This window comes from Plectropomus leopardus, chromosome 10 (assembly GCF_026936395.1).
Source record: "Plectropomus leopardus strain MGB_pleo_1.0 chromosome 10, ASM2693639v1, whole genome shotgun sequence".
NCBI lineage: Eukaryota > Metazoa > Chordata > Actinopteri > Perciformes > Serranidae > Plectropomus > Plectropomus leopardus.
Genome location: NC_142185.1, coordinates 26,435,060 through 26,456,257, shown reverse-complemented (window position 1 = coordinate 26,456,257; position 21,198 = coordinate 26,435,060).

The following is a 21,198-nucleotide window of genomic DNA, read 5'->3' as shown; positions in this document are numbered from 1 at the left end:
ATCGATCAGTACTAATACAGCTGTGTTATGGCGGTATCAAACACAATCATCGAAACCAAACAAGCGGCGAAAAAAGGCACTCATCTACGTACACCGACGATCTGATTACACACAGGTCAGTGTCCCCTAATCAATAAACATATGTAATCGGCATGCTTCTTTGAGAAATTAAAGACCTCAAAACTAGCTTGGACAGATGTGACTGTAGGCGTGGCTTCTGAGAAAAAGCCGACAAACATTTTAAAAGTTTCGCCTCACTATCTCATTCATTTGACTGCGTCTGCTGAAACATAACACGAGTTGCTTGCTGGATATTATTTTTGGTCCCAACTTGAACACATCAGCCGTCTTTAGTACGAAAATATCTTTGGATTCAAACAGGTGATCAATAGTATGGGCCGGTAATAGAGTGGTGAAGTAATGAGTCCTAAAACGCGGAAGTCCGTTTTTTTTAATCGGTTTTTGTGTTTGTGGTTAACACAGGCTTAAGGTATTTAGACGTTTTGTTCTGCAACATAACACACGTCCGCTTCAACACGATTTTTTAACTTTTAAAGTTTTACTCGTCTTTGAAAAGGTGGTTGCTAACAAGTGGCTAAATGGGACTACAGTGTTTGTCGGGGACATTAGACGTCATCACAGCGGACGCAGAAACAAATTAAACCCACTTGTCCGCCGTTACAGCTTTACAGACTCACACTCAAACTTATATATTTATCTGTTTATAATATTTTTCGATCGTGTTTTAACGTGTTTTTATAGTGTTTGTAGTGGTGACGTTTAATACGTGCGACCGCTATGTAGTTCTTGTACAGAATTACAATAGCCTTTTGCTTTGGTCATTTAATTTACACTTTAATACACACAAATAGATAGATAGATAGATAGATAGATAGATAGATAGATAGATAAAAGTGGTATTCATCTGTGAAGATTATCACACTGAACAAAACGTGCAAGTCTCATAAACTTGTGTTCGTCACAGAGCTTATTTTTGGCGATAACCGAAAATCCAAAAAGGTTTTTGACAAAGGAAACAGTGCCATGCTTACTCCCTGGTTGGCCTACAAAAATTCGCCATCCCTTCGCCACTCTATACAGTATCCTCTAACCACACTCTTGTGACCACCAATGGATGTTGATGCCAGCCAGGTGCTTACAACCCTCAGTACTAGTTTGACATCATGAGTAAACATTTTATATGATACAACTTTAATGCATCTAAAAGGTATTGAGGTATATTATGGCCATACATATCGCCTGGTTCTTTATGAAAACCCCGATAACGTTATCTATGCTCTTGATGGATTCAGTTCAGACGGCTCATGTGTTCATGTTGGGACCAAAATAATGCCTAGCAATCGACTTATGTCCTAGTGTTTAAACATACACCGTCAAATGAATGAGATAGTGAGGCGAAACTTCTCAGATGTTTATTTTCTGGTTTGTCGGTCTGTTCTCAGAGGCAGACAAAGAAACCGTTTTTTTCACACTTTTTTTTTCATTGAGTAACTAAAAACAGGAATATGCTGAAAAAAAGTTCAATAAAAATGTCATAGTATAGTATGTTGAAAAATTTTGTCAAAAAACATCATTGAATAATATGTCGAAAACTTTCACCAAGAAACGACACAGTATAGTATGTCAACAAATTTAATCAAAAAAACATAATTGTATAGTATGTCCAAAAATGTAATAAAAAAAAGTCATAGTATAGTATGTTGACACATTTTACTAAAAAAAAGATATACTACAGTATGTCTAAAAAAATTCAGTAGTATAGTATAGTATGTTGAAAAATGTCATCAAAAAACATCATTGTAAAGTATGTCGAAAACTTTCACCAAGAAAAGAAATTTTATAGTATGTCAAAAAAGGTAATCAAAACAGCGTCATAGTATAGTATGCCGAAAAATTTAATCAAAACACGAAATAGTATGTCTACACATTTAACCAAAAATGACACAGTAAAGTATGTCGACAAATTCCACCAAAAAGCATCATAGTATAGTATTTCAACAAAATCACCTCAAAAAATAATAGTATAGTACGTTGTCAAAAATGACCTCAAATGACACAAAAAATAGTATAATATGTCGAAAAAATTTAATGAATAAAACATCATAGTATAGTGTGTTGAAAATTTTAATGAAAAAACATCAATGCATAGTATTTCGACAAATTTCACCAAAGAACAACATGGTATAGTGGATCAAAAAGTTTAATAAAAAAAATGACATAGTAAAAATTTCATTTTCATTCATTCATTAAAAATTTCATTAATGAATGTCATAGTATCGTTTGTTAAAAAGTTTCATTAAAAATGATATGATATAGTATGTTGACTGAAAAAGTGCCTAGAGGTTTGGCTCAGTGGATAAGTCAGGCAGTTTGTGTGCCTGAGGTTGCTGGTTCAAGTCTTATCTGGGACACGTGACATTTGAGTTTTATGGCATAAATAAAATTAAGTATAGAATGATATATCTGTCTGCTCAACTAATATAAGTCATCGATGACGTAGCTTGCAATGAACACTTGAAACAGTTAAAAAACATGCAGTTGTCTCCTTGTTCTGAATCATAACTGAATTTTCCCTGCCTTAGTTGATTATCGGCCCGTCTCATATATCATAGAGAACGTCGGAGTGCGGCATAATGTCTGTAGGTTTGGCTCAGTGGGTAACTCAGAGGGTTAGTATAGCTGTGGTTGTTGGTTCGAGTCCCACCTGGGACAGGTACATTTTGAAGACAAAGCAGAGAGTTTTCAACAAACATCACTGCTGATAGTGAGGTATAGAGAACGTCGGAGTGCAGCATAATGTCTGTAGGTTTGGCTCAGTGGGTAACTCAGAGGGTTAGTATAGCTGTGGTTGTTGGTTCGAGTCCCACCTGGGACAGGTACATTTTGAAGACAAAGCAGAGAGTTTTCAACAAACATCGCTGCTGATAGTGAGCTATAGAGAATGTCGGAGTGCAGCAGAGCATCTGCAGGTTTGGCCCAGTGGGTAACTCACAGGGTTAGCATACCTGTGGTTGTTGGTTCGAGTCCCACCTGGGACAGGTAAATTTTGAAGACAAAGCACAGAGCCAAAGAGGATGTGAAAACATGAAGTTGGGTAGAGAGACAGGAAGGACAGGCAAGAGACAAGACGTTGTGGGAAAGACAAGAACTGAGGTCAACAGACAGGGAAGTTTGGTTAAGAGACAGGAAAGTCAGTCAAGTTACAGGCATTTGGGTTGTGAGACAGGAAGTTGAGAGGACAAATAGGAAGCTTAGTAAAGTTACATCATGGATGTATTTTAGAGTCAACCTGACTCATATATCAGTCAAGTTTTCAACAGACATCACTGCAGATACAATTTTCTATGTCATTATAGTATATTAGTAAATTATTTTTTAACTTTTTAAATTTTTTTTAGTTTAGACACTGATAGGGATATTGCAGAACAAATTACGGCACGTAAAGTTGAGTAATGTATCATTTTGGCCGAAAAATCAGGTGAAGTTGTCCCGGAACAGCTAAAACCAGTATCAGCAGATGCGTCTGTCGAAATCAAGGAATATCGGCCTGACTCATATATCAGCTGAGTTTTCGACAGACGTCACTGCCGATACAGAATTTTCCCTGCCGAAAACTTAGTTGATAATCGGCCTGACTCATATATCAGTCAGGTTTTGGACAGACGTCACTGCCCATGCTGAATTTTTCCTTTTCAACACCAAATGACCCTAATATCAGCATAGCAGAGAGATATACATTATCAGCAGATATTTTATTTTATTTATGCCATAAAATATAATTTGGCTGTAGATTCATACAGCTTAGACACCGATTGTGATGTTGCAAAACAAATTTAGGCACATAAAGTTGAGTAATATATTGTTTTGACCAGTAAATAAGGTTAAGTTGTCCCAAAACAGCTAAAACCAGTATCGGCAGATGCGTCTGTCGAAATCAAGGAATATTGGCCTGACTCATATATCAGTCGAGTTTTCAACAGATGTCACTGCTGATACTGAAATTTCTATTTTAACATCATATGATCCTTATATTGAGCAGAGAGATATATCAGCCAATATTATATTTTATTTATGCCATAAAATATAATTTGGCTGTAGATTCATACAATTTAGAAACATTGTAATATTGCAGAAAAAAAATAATGTGTTGATATTTTTTGACATTCCCTTTGTCTTTGGACAAAAACCATTAAAAGTTACCTGTCTGAAGTAGGGCTCGATCCCACAACCTTAGAGACACGAACCAGCTACCTAACCCACAGAGCTAAATCTGCTGACAAGTTGACTGTTTTTGCTGTTCTTGTTCACACTGTTGTTTGGACAGCAGTCTAAAATATGATGAAGTAAGATTAAATTCAATGTCACAACCTGGGAAACTCTTAGAGCTAATCCAACTGGTACTAAGACTATTTTTGGCATTCTTTTTCCCTCTGTGGCGTGTACTGCTGCTTGTAAAGATCACCTGCCTAAAACGCATAATCTCAGATTTTGCAACCATTTGCTCTAACCAACTGAGCTTCAGACATTACAACTGTGTTACAAACAGGAAGTTTGCTTTTTGTCCGATAACTATCTGTTTTAGCCACTCACCAGTTTCTCAGAAGAATGAAAAGGCAAATACCCAGAGTTGGTAGAAAAACTTTAAAACTGCTCGAGGCAGGCTTTATTCAATGATAAAAATGACAAAAGCGTAAATCAAAAATGACAGTTACCTCACTCCCTGTTAAAGGAGCTACATATACCATCTCACACAGAGTCTAAGCGAGATATCTTTTATCTGGCGGTGGAAATGTTGTTGAATCTTTCTCTTCCTTGGGGTGTCATGTTGGGGTAGAAGCTCCTTCTTCTTCCTGCAGCTGGGGTATTTCCAACCGTCTGCATGTGGTTAGTGGTCAACGATTACTCAAACTGCTGCTGGTACTGATTCATAAACATGTTGAACATATTTATGTTCGTTTTTTGGACATACTATACTGTGGCGTTTTCAGTCCTTTTTTTGACATGCTAAATTATGACGTTTTTGGCCCTTTTTGGGCTTTTTTCCCCCACTTTGTATACTATGATGTGTCTCTACAAGCTATAATATGTCATTTTTAGGCATTACTTTTTGACATATTATGCGATGGCTTCTTTAGTCTTATTTGTTTAATATGCTAATTTATGATGTTTTTGGCCTTTTTTGGATGTTATTTCCAATTTGTTTACTATAACGCTTCTCTATAAGCTATAATATGCAGCTTTTAGGCATTTTTGGGACAGGTCAAAATTTAAAATTTTCCCATAGTATATTATGCGATTTTTGGCCATTTTTTCATCATGCAAAATTATGACCTTTTAGGCCTTTTTAGACCTTTGTTTCCACTTTATAGACTATGGTGCCTCTCAGCAAGCTATAATATGTCGTTTTTAGGCATTTTTGGGACGGGTCAAAATTTAACATTTTTGCCATAGTATAGTATGCGATTTTTGGCAATTTTTCCAACATGCAAAATTATGATATTTTTGTCCATTTTTAAGCAGTTTTTTCCACTTTGTATAATGTAACGCGTCTGTATCAGCTATAAAATGTCGTGTTTTAGGAATTTTTGGGATGGGTCAAAATTTGACATTTTTGCCATAGTATAGTATGCGATTTTTTGCCATTTTTTCAACATGCAAAATTATGATGTTTTTGTCCATTTTAAGCCGTTTTTTCCACTTTGTATACTATAACGTGTCTGTACGAGCTATAATATGTCGTTTTTAGGCATTTTTGGGACGGGTCAAAATTTGACATTTTTGCCATAGTATAGTATGCGATTTTTGGTAATTTTTTCAACATGCAAAATTATGACGTTTTTTGCCTTTTTTGGCCTTTGTTTCCACTTTGTATACTATAATGCGTCTCTACGAGCTATAATATGTCGTTTTTAGGCATTTTTGGGACGGGTCAAAATCTGACATTTTTGCCATAGTATAGTATGCGATTCTTGGCAATTTTTACAACATGCAAAATTATGATGTTCTTGTCCATTTTAAACCGTTTTTTCCACTCTGTATACTATAACGCGTCTCTACGAGCTATAATATGTCGTTTTTAGGCATTTTTGGGACGGGTCAAAATTTGACATTTTTGCCATAGTATAGTATGCGATTTTTGGTAATTTTTTAAACATGCAAAATTATGATGTTCTTGTCCATTTTAAGCCGTTTTTTCCACTTTGTATACTATAACGCGTCTCTACGAGCTATAATATGTCGTTTTTAGGCATTTTTGTGACGGGTCAAAATTTGACATTTTTGCCATAGTATAGTATGCGATTTTTTGCAATTTTTTCAACATGCAAAATTATGATGTTCTTGTCCATTTTAAGCCGTTTTTTCCACTTTGTATACTATAACGCGTCTCTACGAGTTATAATATGTCGTTTATAGGCATTTTTGTGACAGGTCAAAATTTGACATTTTTTCCATAGTATAGTATGCGATTTTTTGCCATTTTTTCAACATGCAAAATTATGACGTTCTTGTCCATTTTAAGCCGTTTTTTCCACTTTGTTTACTATAACGCGTCTCTACAAACAACAATATGTCATTTTTTGGCATTTTTGGGACGGGTCAAAATTTGACATTTTTGCCATAGTATAGTATGCGATTTTTGGCATTTTTTTCAACATGCAAAATTATGACATTTTTTTCCTTTCTGAACTGTTTTTTCCACGTTGTATACTATAACGTGTCTGTACGAGCTATAATATGTCGTTTTTAGGCATTTTTGGGACGGGTCAAAATCTGACATTTTTGCCATAGTATAGTATGCGATTTTTTGCTATTTTTTCAACATGCAAAATTATGACGTTTTTTGCCTTTTTAAACAGTTTTTTTCCACTTTGTATAGTATAACGTGTCTGTACGAGCTATAATATGTGGTTTTTAGGCATTTTTGGGACGGGTCAAAATTTGACATTTTTGCCATAATATAGTATGCGATTTTTGGCATTTTTTTCAACATACAAAATTATGATGTTTTTGTCCATTTTAATCCCTTTTTTCCACTTTGTATGCTATAATGCGTCTCTTTGAGTTATAATATGTTGTTTTTAGACATTTGTGGGACGGGTCAAAATTTGACATTTTTGCCATAGTATAGTATGCGATTTTTGGCATTTTTTTCAACATGCAAAATTATGACATTTTTTTCCTTTCTGAACTGTTTTTTCCACGTTGTATACTATAACGTGTCTGTACGAGCTATAATATGTTGTTTTTAGGCATTTTTGGGACGGGTCAAAATCTGACATTTTTGCCATAGTATAGTATGTGATTTTTTGCCATTTTTTCAACATGCAAAATTATGACGTTTTTTGCCTTTTTAAACAATTTTTTCCACTTTGTATAGTATAACGTGTCTGTACGAGCTATAATATGTCGTTTTTAGGCATTTTTGGGACGGGTCAAAATCTGACATTTTTGCCATAGTATAGTATGCGATTTTGGGCATTTTTTTCATCATGCAAAATTATGATGTTCTTGTCCATTTTAAGCCTTTTTTTCCACTTTATATACTATAATGCGTCTCATTGAGTTATAATATGTTGTTTTTAGGCATTTGTGGGATGGGTCAAAATTTGACATTTTTGCCATAGTATAGTATGCGATTTTTTGCCATTTTTTCAACATGCAAAATTATGATGTTCTTGTCCATTTTAAGCCGTTTTTTCCACTTTGTATACTATAACGCGTCTCTACCAGCTATAATATGTCGTTTTTAGGCATTTTTGTGACGGGTCAAAATTTGACATTTTTGCCATAGTATAGTATGCGATTTTTGGCATTTTTTTCAACATGCAAAATTATGATGTTCTTGTCCATTTTAAGCCATTTTTTCCACTTCATATACTATAATGCGTCTCTTTGAGTTATAATATGTTGTTTTTTAGGCATTTGTGGGACGGGTCAAAATTTGACATTTTTGCCATAGTATAGTATGCGATTTTTTGCCATTTTTTCAATATGCAAAATTATGATGTTCTTGTCCATTTTAAGCCGTTTTTTCCACTTTCTATACTATAACGTGTCTGTACGAGCTATAATATGTTGTTTTTTAGGCATTTTTGGGACGGGTCAAAATCTGACATTTTTGCCATAGTATAGTATGCGATTTTGGGCAATTTTTTCATCATGCTAAATTATGACGTTTTTAGCCTTTTTTGGCCTTTGTTTCCACTTTGTATACTATAATGCGTCTCTACGAGCTATAATATGTCGTTTTTAGGCATTTTTGGGACGGGTCAAAATTTGACATTTTTGCCATAGTATAGTATGCGATTTTTTGCAATTTTTTCAACATGCAAAATTATTATGTTTTTGTCCATTTTAAGCCGTTTTTTCCACTTTGTATACTATAACGTGTCTGTACGAGCTATAATATTTTGTTTTTATGCATTTTTGGGACGGGTCAAAATTTGACATTTTTGCCATAGTATAGTATGCGATTTTTGGCCATTTTTTCATCATGCTAAATTATGACGTTTTGGGCCTTTTTTGGCCTTTGTTTCCACTTTGTACACTATAATGCGGCTCTTTGAGCTAAAATATGTCTTTTTTGGCATTTTTGGGATGGGTCAAAATTTGACATTTTTGCCATAGTATAGTATGCGATTTTTGGTGATTTTTTCAACATGCAAAATTATGATGTTCTTGTCCATTTTAAGCCCTTTTTTCCACTTTGTATACTATAATGCGTCTCTTTGAGTTATAATATGTTTTTAGGCTTTCGTGGGACGGGTCAAAATTTGACATTTTTGCTATAGTATAGTATGCGATTTTTTGCCATTTTTCAACATGCAAAATTATGACGTTTTTTGCCTTTTTAAAGAGTTTTTCCACTTTGTATACTATAACGTGTCTGTACGAGCTATAATATGTCGTTTTTAGGCATTTTTGTGACGGGTCAAAATTTGACATTTTTGCCATAGTATAGTATGCGATTTTTTGCCATTTTTTCAACATGCAAAATTATGATGTTTTTGTCCATTTTTAGCCCTTTTTTCAACTTTGTATACTATAAAGTGTCTGTACGAGCTATAATATTTTGTTTTCATGCATTTTTGGGACAGGTCAAAATTTGACATTTTTGCCATAGTATAGTATGCGATTTTTTGCCATTTTTTCAACATGCAAAATTATGATGTTCTTGTTCATTTTAAGCCGTTTTTTCCATTTTGTATACTATAATGTGTCTGTACGAGCTATAATATGTTGTTTTTTAGGCATTTTTGGGACGGGTCAAAATCTCACATTTTTGCCATAGTATAGTATGCGATTTTGGGCAATTTTTTCATCATGCTAAATTATGACGTTTTTTGCCTTTTTAAACAGTTTTTTACACTTTGTATACTATAACGCATCTCTACAAGCAACAATATGTCGTTTTTAGGCATTTTTGGGACGGGTCAAAATTTGACATTTTTGCCATAGTATAGTATGCGATTTTTTGCCATTTTTTCAACATGCAAAACTATGACGTTTTTTGCCTTTTTTGGCCTTTGTTTCCACTTTGTATACTATAACGCGTCTCTCCCAGCTATAATATGTCGTTTTTATGCATTTTTGGGACGGGTCAAAATTTGACATTTTTGCCATAGTATAGTATGCGATTTTTGGCATTTTTTTCAACATGCAAAATTATGATGTTCTTGTCCATTTTAAGCCGTTTTTTCCACTTTGTATACTATAACGCGTCTCTACGAGCTATAATATGTCGTTTTTAGGCATTTTTGGGACGGGTCAAAATTTGACATTTTTGCCATAGTATAGTATGCCATTTTTGGCAATTTTTTCAACATGCAAAATTATGATGTTTTTGTCCATTTTAAGCCCTTTTTTCAACTTTGTATACTATAGAGCGTCTCTTTGAGTTAAAATATGTTGTTTTTAGGCATTTGTGGGACGGGTCAAAATCTGACATTTTTGCCATAGTATAGTATGCGATTTTTTGCCATTTTTTCAACATGCAAAATTATGACGTTTTTTGCCTTTTTAAACAGTTTTTTACACTTTGTATACTATAACGTGTCTGTACGAGCTATAATATGTCGTTTTTAGGCATTTTTGTGACGGGTCAAAATTTGACATTTTTGCCATAGTATAGTATGCGATTTTTGGCATTTTTTCATCATGTTAAATTATGACATTTTGGGCCTTTTTTGGCCTTTGTTTCCACTTTGTACACTATAATGCGGCTCTTTGAGCTAAAATATGTCTTTTTTGGCATTTTTGGGACGGGTAAAAATCTGACATTTTTGCCATAGTATAGTATGCGATTTTTGGCAATTTTTTCAACATGCAAAATTATGATGTTTTTGTCCATTTTAATCCCTTTTTTCCACTTTGTATGCTATAATGCGTCTCTTTGAGTTATAATATGTTTTTAGGCTTTCGTGGGACAGGTCAAAAGTTGACATTTTTGCCATAGTATAGTATGCGATTTTTTGCCATTTTTTCAACATGCAAAATTGTGACGTTTTTTGCCTTTTTAAAGAGTTTTTTCCACTTTGTATACTATAACGTGTCTATACGAGCTATAATATGTCGTTTTTAGGCATTTTTGGGACGGGTCAAAATTTGACATTTTTGCCATAGTATAGTATGCGATTTTTTGCTATTTTTTCAACATGCAAAATTATGATGTTCTTGTCCATTTTAAGCCGTTTTTTCCACTTTGTATACTATGACGCGTCTCTACGAGCTATAATATGTCGTTTTTAGGCATTTTTGTGACGGGTCAAAATTTGACATTTTTGCCATAGTATAGTATGCGATTTTTTGCCATTTTTTCAACAAGCTAAATTATGACCTTTTTTTGGCGTTTTTTTGGCCTTTGTTTCCACTTTGTATACTATAATGCATCTCTACGAGCTATAATATGTCGTTTTTAGGTATTTTTGGGACGGGTCAAAATTTGACATTTTTGCCATAGTATAGTATGCGATTTTTTGCCATTTTTTCAACGTGCAAAATTATGATGTTCTTGTCCATTTTAAGCCGTTTTTTCCACTTTGTATACTATAACGCATCTCCACAAGCTATAATATGTCGTTTTTAGGCATTTTTGTGACGGGTCAAAATTTGACATTTTTGCCATAGTATAGTATGCGATTTTTGGCAATTTTTTCAACATGCAAAATTATGATGTTCTTGTCCATTTTAAGCCATTTTTTCCACTTTGTATAGTATAACGCGTCTCTACAAGCTATAATATGTCGTTTTTAGGCATTTTTGTGACGGGTCAAAATTTGACATTTTTGCCATAGTATAGTATGCGATTTTTGGCCATTTTTTCATCATGCTAAAGTATGACGTTTTTGGCCTTTTTTGCCTTTGTTTCCACTTTGTATACTATAACATGTCTCTACAAGCTATAATATGTCGTTTTTAGGCATTTTTGGGACGGGTCAAAATTTGACATTTTTGCCATAGTATAGTATGCGATTTTTGGCCATTTTTTCATCATGCTAAAGTATGACGTTTTTGGCCTTTTTTGCCTTTGTTTCCACTTTGTATACTATAACATGTCTCTACAAGCTATAATATGTCGTTTTTAGGCATTTTTGGGACGGGTCAAAATTTGACATTTTTGCCATAGTATAGTATGCGATTTTTGGCCATTTTTTCATCATGCTAAAGTATGACGTTTTTGGCTTTTCTTCCCCCATTTTGTATACTATAACGCATCACTACAAGGTATAATATGTCGTTTTTAGGCATTTCTGGGACACGTCAAAATTTGACATTTTTCGCCATTCTATAATACGTGATTTCTGCAAGTTTTTCAACATGCTAAGTTATGACGTTTTTGGCCTTTGTTTCCACTTTGTAAGTTGTTACGGCCCCTGCCGCATTCCCCCCTCCTTTTGTATATAACCTGTTTTGGAGAGCTATGTGAAGTGTGTGTGATTGGTTCGCAAATTGCAGACTGATGCCGTCCATCTGTGCGGTGCTGTCAAGGAGGAGGATCCCATTGGTGTGCAGCTGCGACTTGTCAATCACCCTACCGGAGCGGAGCACCACCACGAAACTCCATGAGGAGCCTCGCTTCGACATCAGTCTTCGCTTCTCTCCAGGGAGACAGCGTCGTTGGGAGCCTGTAGGCTTTTGTTAATCCTGAGGGAGTGGTTTGTTAGATATTGTGACCTGCTTGTTTGTTAAATATTGTGATCTTGGGCCTGACACTGCAATTACAGCTTGTTTTGTTGCTGTTAGTTCTTTAGTTTTGTTGGGTTCTGTTTAATTGTTTTTTTGTTTTTGGTCAGTAAGTGTAGTAGTTAGCTTTCTTTTCACTTATTAATTGGATGTATTTAGTAAATAAATAGCACTCCGGATCAGAGTCGCCTTTTGGTATGGTTATTTGTTTGTTTAACAGCACTCAAATGGCCCTTTGTTCAACACATTATTACTTTTGCAATAAATAAATTTCATTTTACCATTCACAACTGGTTTCTTTTTTGCTTCCCTTTTCCCCCTCTCAAACCGGACAGTAATATACACTATAACGCATTTCTACAAGCTATATGTTGTTTTTAGGTATTTTTGGGATGGGTCAAAATTTGATATTTTTGCCATAGTATAGTATGCGATTTTTGGCAATTTTTTCAACATGCAAAATTATGACGTTTTTGGCCTTTTTTTGCCTTTGTTTCCACTTTGTATACCATAACATGTCTCTACAAGCTAAAATATGTCGTTTTTAGGCATTTTTGTGACAGGTCAAAATTTGACATTTTTGCCATAGTATAGTATGCGATTCTTGGCAATTTTTTCAATGTGCTAAATTTTGATGTTCTTGTCCATTTTAAGCCGTTTTTTCCACTTTGTATACTATAACGCGTCTCTACGAGCTATAATATGTCGTTTTTAGGCACTTTTGGGACTGGTCAAAATTTGACATTTTTGCCATAGTATAGTATGCGATTTTTGGCAATTTTTTCAACATGCAAAATTATGATGTTCTTGTCCATTTTAAGCCGTTTTTTCCACTTTGTATACTATAAAGCGTCTCTACGAGCTATAATATGTCGTTTTTAGGCATTTTTGTGACGGGTCAAAATTTGACATTTTTGCCATAGTATAGTATGCGATTTTTTGCCATTTTTTCAACATGCAAAACTATGACGTTTTTTGCCTTTTTTGGCCTTTGTTTCCACTTTGTATACTATAATGCGTCTCTCCCAGCTATAATATGTCGTTTTTAGGCATTTTTGTGACGGGTCAAAATTTGACATTTTTGCCATAGTATAGTATGCGATTCTTGGCAATTTTTTCAACGTGCAAAATTATGATGTTCTTGTCCATTTTAAGCCGTTTTTTCCACTTTGTATACTATAACGCGTCTCTACGAGCTATAATATGTCGTTTTTAGGCATTTTTGTGACGGGTCAAAATTTGACATTTTTGCCATAGTATAGTATGCGATTTTTGGCAATTTTTTCAACATGCAAAATTATGATGTTCTTGTCAATTTTAAGCCGTTTTTTCCACTTTGTATACTATAACGCGTCTCTACGAGCTATAATATGTCGTTTTTAGGCATTTTTGAGACAGGTCAAAATTTGACATTTTTGCCATAGTATAGTATGCGATTCTTGGCAATTTTTTCAACGTGCAAAATTATGATGTTCTTGTCCATTTTAAGCCGTTTTTTCCACTTTGTATACTATAACGCGTCTCTCTGAGCTATAATATGTCGTTTTTAGGCATTTTTGTGACGGGTCAAAATTTGACATTTTTGCCATAGTATAGTATGCGATTTTTGGCAATTTTTTCAACATGCAAAATTATGATGTTCTTGTCCATTTTAAGCCGTTTTTTCCACTCTGTATACTATAACGTGTCTCTACGAGCTATAATATGTCGTTTTTAGGTATTTTTGGGAAGGGTCAAAATTTGACATTTTTGCCATAGTATAGTATGCGATTTTTGGCAATTTTTTCATCATGCAAAATTATGATGTTCTTGTCCATTTTAAGCCGTTTTTTCCACTTTGTATACTATAACGCGTCTCTACGAGCTATAATATGTCGTTTTTAGGCATTTTTGTGACGGGTCAAAATTTGACATTTTTGCCATAGTATAGTATGCGATTTTTGGCAATTTTTTCAACATGCAAAATTATGATGTTCTTGTCAATTTTAAGCCGTTTTTTCCACTTTGTATACTATAACGCGTCTCTACGAGCTATAATATGTCGTTTTTAGGCATTTTTGAGACAGGTCAAAATTTGACATTTTTGCCATAGTATAGTATGCGATTTTTGGCAATTTTTTCAACATGCAAAATTATGATGTTCTTGTCCATTTTAAGCCGTTTTTCCACTCTGTATACTATAACGTCTCTCTGAGCTATAATATGTCGTTTTTAGGCATTTTTGGGACGGGTCAAAATTTGACATTTTTGCCATAGTATAGTATGCGATTTTTGGCAATTTTTTCAACATGCAAAATTATGATGTTTGTTGCCTTTTTTGGCCTTTGTTTCCACTTTGTATACTATAATGCGTCTCTCCCAGCTATAATATGTCGTTTTTAGGCATTTTTGTGACGGGTGAAAATTTGACATTTTTGCCATAGTATAGTATGCGATTCTTGGCAATTTTTTCAACATGCAAAATTATGATGTTCTTGTCCATTTTAAGCCGTTTTTTCCACTTTGTATACTATAACGCGTCTCTACGAGCTATAATATGTCGTTTTTAGGCATTTTTGTGACGGGTCAAAATTTGACATTTTTGCCATAGTATAGTATGCGATTTTTGGCAATTTTTTCAACATGCAAAATTATGATGTTCTTGTCCATTTTAAGCCGTTTTTTCCACTCTGTATACTATAACGTGTCTCTACGAGCTATAATATGTCGTTTTTAGGTATTTTTGGGAAGGGTCAAAATTTGACATTTTTGCCATAGTATAGTATGCGATTTTTGGCAATTTTTTCATCATGCAAAATTATGATGTTCTTGTCCATTTTAAGCCGTTTTTTCCACTTTGTATACTATAACGCGTCTCTACGAGCTATAATATGTCGTTTTTAGGCATTTTTGTGACGGGTCAAAATTTGACATTTTTGCCATAGTATAGTATGCGATTTTTGGCAATTTTTTCAACATGCAAAATTATGATGTTCTTGTCCATTTTAAGCCATTTTTTCCACTCTGTATACTATAACGTGTCTCTACGAGCTATAATATGTCGTTTTTAGGTATTTTTGGGAAGGGTCAAAATTTGACATTTTTGCCAAAGTATAGTATGCGATTTTTGGCAATTTTTCAACATGCAAAATTATGATGTTCTTGTCAATTTTAAGCCGTTTTTTCCACTTTGTATACTATAACGTCTCTGAGCTATAATATGTCGTTTTAGGCATTTTGTGACGGGTCAAAATTTGACATTTTGCCATAGTATAGTATGCGATTTTTGGCAATTTTTCAACATGCAAAATTATGATGTTCTTGTCCATTTTAAGCCGTTTTTTCCACTCTGTATACTATAACGTGTCTCTACGAGCTATAATATGTCGTTTTTAGGCATTTTTGGGACGGGTCAAAATTTGACATTTTTGCCATAGTATAGTATGCGATTTTTGGCAATTTTTTCAACATGCAAAATTATGATGTTCTTGTCCATTTTAAGCCGTTTTTTCCACTTTGTATACTATAACGCGTCTCTACGAGCTATAATATGTCGTGTTTAGGCATTTTTGTGACGGGTCAAAATTTGACATTTTTGCCATAGTATAGTATGCGATTTTTTGCCATTTTTTCAACATGCAAAATTATGATGTTTGTTGCCTTTTTTGGCCTTTGTTTCCACTTTGTATACTATAATGCGTCTCTCCCAGCTATAATATGTCGTTTTTAGGCATTTTTGTGACGGTGAAAATTTGACATTTTTGCCATAGTATAGTATGCGATTTTTGGCAATTTTTTCAACATGCAAAATTATGATGTTCTTGTCCATTTTAAGCCGTTTCCACTCTGTATACTATAACGTGTCTCTACGAGCTATAATATGTCGTTTTTAGGTATTTTTGGGAAGGGTCAAAATTTGACATTTTTGCCATAGTATAGTATGCGATTTTTGGCAATTTTTTCAACATGCAAAATTATGATGTTTGTTGCCTTTTTTGGCCTTTGTTTCCACTTTGTATACTATAATGCGTCTCTCCCAGCTATAATATGTCGTTTTTAGGCATTTTTGTGACGGGTCAAAATTTGACATTTTTGCCATAGTATAGTATGCGATTTTTGGCAATTTTTTCAACATGCAAAATTATGATGTTCTTGTCCATTTTAAGCCGTTTTTTCCACTCTGTATACTATAACGTGTCTCTACGAGCTATAATATGTCGTTTTTAGGTATTTTTGGGAAGGGTCAAAATTTGACATTTTTGCCATAGTATAGTATGCGATTTTTGGCAATTTTTTCAACATGCAAAATTATGATGTTCTTGTCCATTTTAAGCCGTTTTTCCACTTTGTATACTATAACGCGTCTCACGAGCTATAATATGTCGCTTTTAGGCATTTTTGTGACGGGTCAAAATTTGACATTTTGCCATAGTATAGTATGCGATTTTTGCCATTTTTCAACATGCAAAATTATGATGTTTGTTGCCTTTTTTGGCCTTTGTTTCCACTTTGTATACTATAATGCGTCTCTCCCAGCTATAATATGTCGTTTTTAGGCATTTTTGTGACGGGTCAAAATTTGACATTTTTGCCATAGTATAGTATGCGATTCTTGGCAATTTTTTCAACATGCAAAATTATGATGTTCTTGTCCATTTTAAGCCGTTTTTTCCACTTTGTATACTATAACGCGTCTCTACGAGCTATAATATGTTGTTTTTAGGCATTTTTGTGACGGGTCAAAATTTGACATTTTTGCCATAGTATAGTATGCGATTTTTGGCAATTTTTTCAACATGCAAAATTATGATGTTCTTGTCCATTTTAAGCCGTTTTTTCCACTCTGTATACTATAACGTGTCTCTACGAGCTATAATATGTCGTTTTTAGGTATTTTTGGGAAGGGTCAAAATTTGACATTTTTGCCATAGTATAGTATGCGATTTTTGGCAATTTTTTCATCATGCAAAATTATGATGTTCTTGTCCATTTTAAGCCGTTTTTTCCACTTTGTATACTATAACGTCTCTACGAGCTATAATATGTCGTTTTAGGCATTTTTGTGACGGGTCAAAATTTGACATTTTTGCCATAGTATAGTATGCGATTTTTGGCAATTTTTCAACATGCAAAATTATGATGTTCTTGTCAATTTTAAGCCGTTTTTCCACTTTGTATACTATAACGCGTCTCTACGAGCTATAATATGTCGTTTTTAGGCATTTTTGTGACGGGTCAAAATTTGACATTTTTGCCATAGTATAGTATGCGATTTTTGGCAATTTTTTCAACATGCAAAATTATGATGTTCTTGTCCATTTTAAGCCGTTTTTTCCACTCTGTATACTATAACGTGTCTCTACGAGCTATAATATGTCGTTTTTAGGTATTTTTGGGAAGGGTCAAAATTTGACATTTTTGCCATAGTATAGTATGCGATTTTTGGCAATTTTTTCATCATGCAAAATTATGATGTTCTTGTCCATTTTAAGCCGTTTTTTCCACTTTGTATACTATAACGCGTCTCTACGAGCTATAATATGTCGTTTTTAGGCATTTTTGGGACGGGTCAAAATTTGACATTTTTGCCATAGTATAGTATGCGATTTTTGGCAATTTTTTCAACATGCAAAATTATGATGTTCTTGTCCATTTTAAGCCGTTTTTTCCACTTTGTATACTATAACGCCGTCTCTGAGCTATAATATGTCGTTTTTAGGCATTTTTGAGACAGGTCAAAATTTGACATTTTGCCATAGTATAGTATGCGATTTTTGGCAATTTTTCAACATGCAAAATTATGATGTTCTTGTCCATTTTAAGCCGTTTTTCCACTCTGTATACTATAACGTGTCTCTGAGCTATAATTTGTCGTTTTTAGGTATTTTTGGGAAGGGTCAAAATTTGACATTTTTGCCATAGTATAGTATGCGATTTTTGGCAATTTTTTCATCATGCAAAATTATGATGTTCTTGTCCATTTTAAGCCGTTTTTTCCACTTTGTATACTATAACGCGTCTCTACGAGCTATAATATGTCGCTTTTAGGTATTTTTGTGACGGGTCAAAATTTGACATTTTTGCCATAGTATAGTATGCGATTTTTGGTAATTTTTTCAACATGCAAAATTATGATGTTCTTGTCCATTTTAAGCCGTTTTTTCCACTTTGTATACTATAACGCGTCTCTACGAGCTATAATATGTCGTTTTTAGGCATTTTTGGGACGGGTCAAAATTTGACATTTTTGCCATAGTATAGTATGCAATTCTTTGCTATTTTTTCAACATGCAAAATTATGATGTTCTTGTCCATTTTAAGCCGTTTTTTCCACTCTGTATACTATAACGTGTCTCTCTGAGCTATAATATGTCGTTTTAGGCATTTTTGGGACGGGTCAAAATTTGACATTTTTGCCATAGTATAGTATGCGATTTTTGGCAATTTTTTCAACATGCAAAATTATGACGGTTTTGGCCTTTTTTAGCCTTTGTTTCCACTTTGTATACTATAATGTGTCTCTACCAGCTATAATATGTCGTTTTTAGGCATTTTTGTGACGGGTCAAAATTTGACATTTTTGCCATAGTATAGTATGCGATTTTTGGTGATTTTTTCAACATGCAAAATTATGATGTTCTTGTCCATTTTAAGCCGTTTTTCCACTTTGTATACTATAACGCGTCTCTCACGAGCTATAATATGTCGTTTTATGCATTTTTGAGACGGGTCAAAATTTGACATTTTTGCCATAGTATAGTATGCGATTTTTGGCAATTTTTTCAACATGCAAAATTATGATGTTCTTGTCCATTTTAAGCCGTTTTTTCCACTCTGTATACTATAACGTGTCTCTACGAGCTATAATATGTCGTTTTAGGTATTTTTGGGAAGGTCAAAATTTGACATTTTTGCCATAGTATAGTATGCGATTTTTGGCAATTTTTTCAACATGCAAAATTATGATGTTCTTGTCCATTTTAAGCCGTTTTTCCACTTTGTATACTATAACGCATCTCTACAAGCTATAATTTGTCGTTTTTAGGCATTTTTGGGACGGGTCAAAATTTGACATTTTTGCCATAGTATAGTATGCGATTTTTGGCAATTTTTTCAACATGCAAAATTATGATGTTCTTGTCCATTTTAAGCCGTTTTTTCCACTTTGTATACTATAACGCGTCTCTACGAGCTATAATATGTCGTTTTTAGGCATTTTTGTGACGGGTCAAAATTTGACATTTTTGCCATAGTATAGTATGCGATTTTTTGCCATTTTTTCAACATGCAAAATTATGATGTTTGTTGCCTTTTTTGGCCTTTGTTTCCACTTTGTATACTATAATGAGTCTCCCAGCTATAATATGTCGTTTTGAGGCATTTTTGGGACGGGTCAAAATTTGACATTTTTGCCATAGTATAGTATGCGATTTTTGGCAATTTTTCAACATGCAAAATTATGATGTTCTTGTCCATTTTAAGCCGTTTTTTCCACTTTGTATACTATAACGCGTCTCTACGAGCTATAATATGTTGTTTTTAGGCATTTTTGTGACGGGTCAAAATTTGACATTTTGCCATAGTATAGTATGCGATTTTTGGCAATTTTTTCAACATGCAAAATTATGATGTTCTTGTCCATTTTAAGCAGTTTTTTCCACTCTGTATACTATAACGTGTCTCTACGAGCTATAATATGTCGTTTTTAGGTATTTTTGGGAAGGGTCAAAATTTGACATTTTTGCCATAGTATAGTATGCGATTTTTGGCAATTTTTTCAACATGCAAAATTATGATGTTCTTGTCCATTTTAAGCCGTTTTTTCCACTTTGTATACTATAACGCGTCTCTACGAGCTATAATATGTCGTTTTTAGGCATTTTTGTGACGGGTCAAAATTTGACATTTTTGCCATAGTATAGTATGCGATTTTTGGCAATTTTTTCAACATGCAAAATTATGATGTTCTTGTCCATTTTAAGCCGTTTTTCCACTTTGTATACTATAACGCGTCTCTCTGAGCTATAATATGTCGTTTTTAGGCATTTTTGTGACGGGTCAAAATTTGACATTTTGCCATAGTATAGTATGCGATTTTTGGCAATTTTTCAACATGCAAAATTATGATGTTCTTGTCCATTTTAAGCCTTTTTTCCACTCTGTATACTATAACGTGTCTCTCCAGCTATAATATGTCGCTTTTAGGTATTTTTGGGAAGGGTCAAAATTTGACATTTTTGCCATAGTATAGTATGCGATTTTTGGCAATTTTTTCAACATGCAAAATTATGATGTTCTTGTCCATTTTAAGCCGTTTTTTCCACTTTGTATACTATAACGCGTCTCTACGAGCTATAATATGTCGTTTTTAGGCATTTTTGTGACGGGTCAAAATTTGACATTTTTGCCATAGTATAGTATGCGATTTTTTGCCATTTTTTCAACATGCAAAATTATGATGTTTGTTGCCTTTTTTGGCCTTTGTTTCCACTTTGTATACTATAATGCGTCTCTCCCAGCTATAATATGTCGTTTTTAGGCATTTTTGTGACGGGTCAAAATTTGACATTTTTGCCATAGTATAGTATGCGATTTTTGGCAATTTTTTCAACATGCAAAATTATGATGTTCTTGTCCATTTTAAGCCGTTTTTCCACTCTGTATACTATAACGTGTCTCTCTGAGCTATAATATGTCGCTTTTAGGTATTTTGGGAAGGGTCAAAATTTGACATTTTTGCCATAGTATAGTATGCGATTTTTGGCAATTTTTCAACATGCAAAATTATGATGTTCTTGTCAATTTTAAGCCGTTTTTCCACTTTGTATACTATAACGCGTCTCTGAGCTATAATATGTCGTTTTAGGCATTTTTGTGACGGGTCAAAATTTGACATTTTGCCATAGTATAGTATGCAATTCTTGGCAATTTTTACAACATGCAAAATTATGATGTTCTTGTCCATTTTAAGCCGTTTTTTCCACTCTGTATACTATAACGTGTCTCTACGAGCTA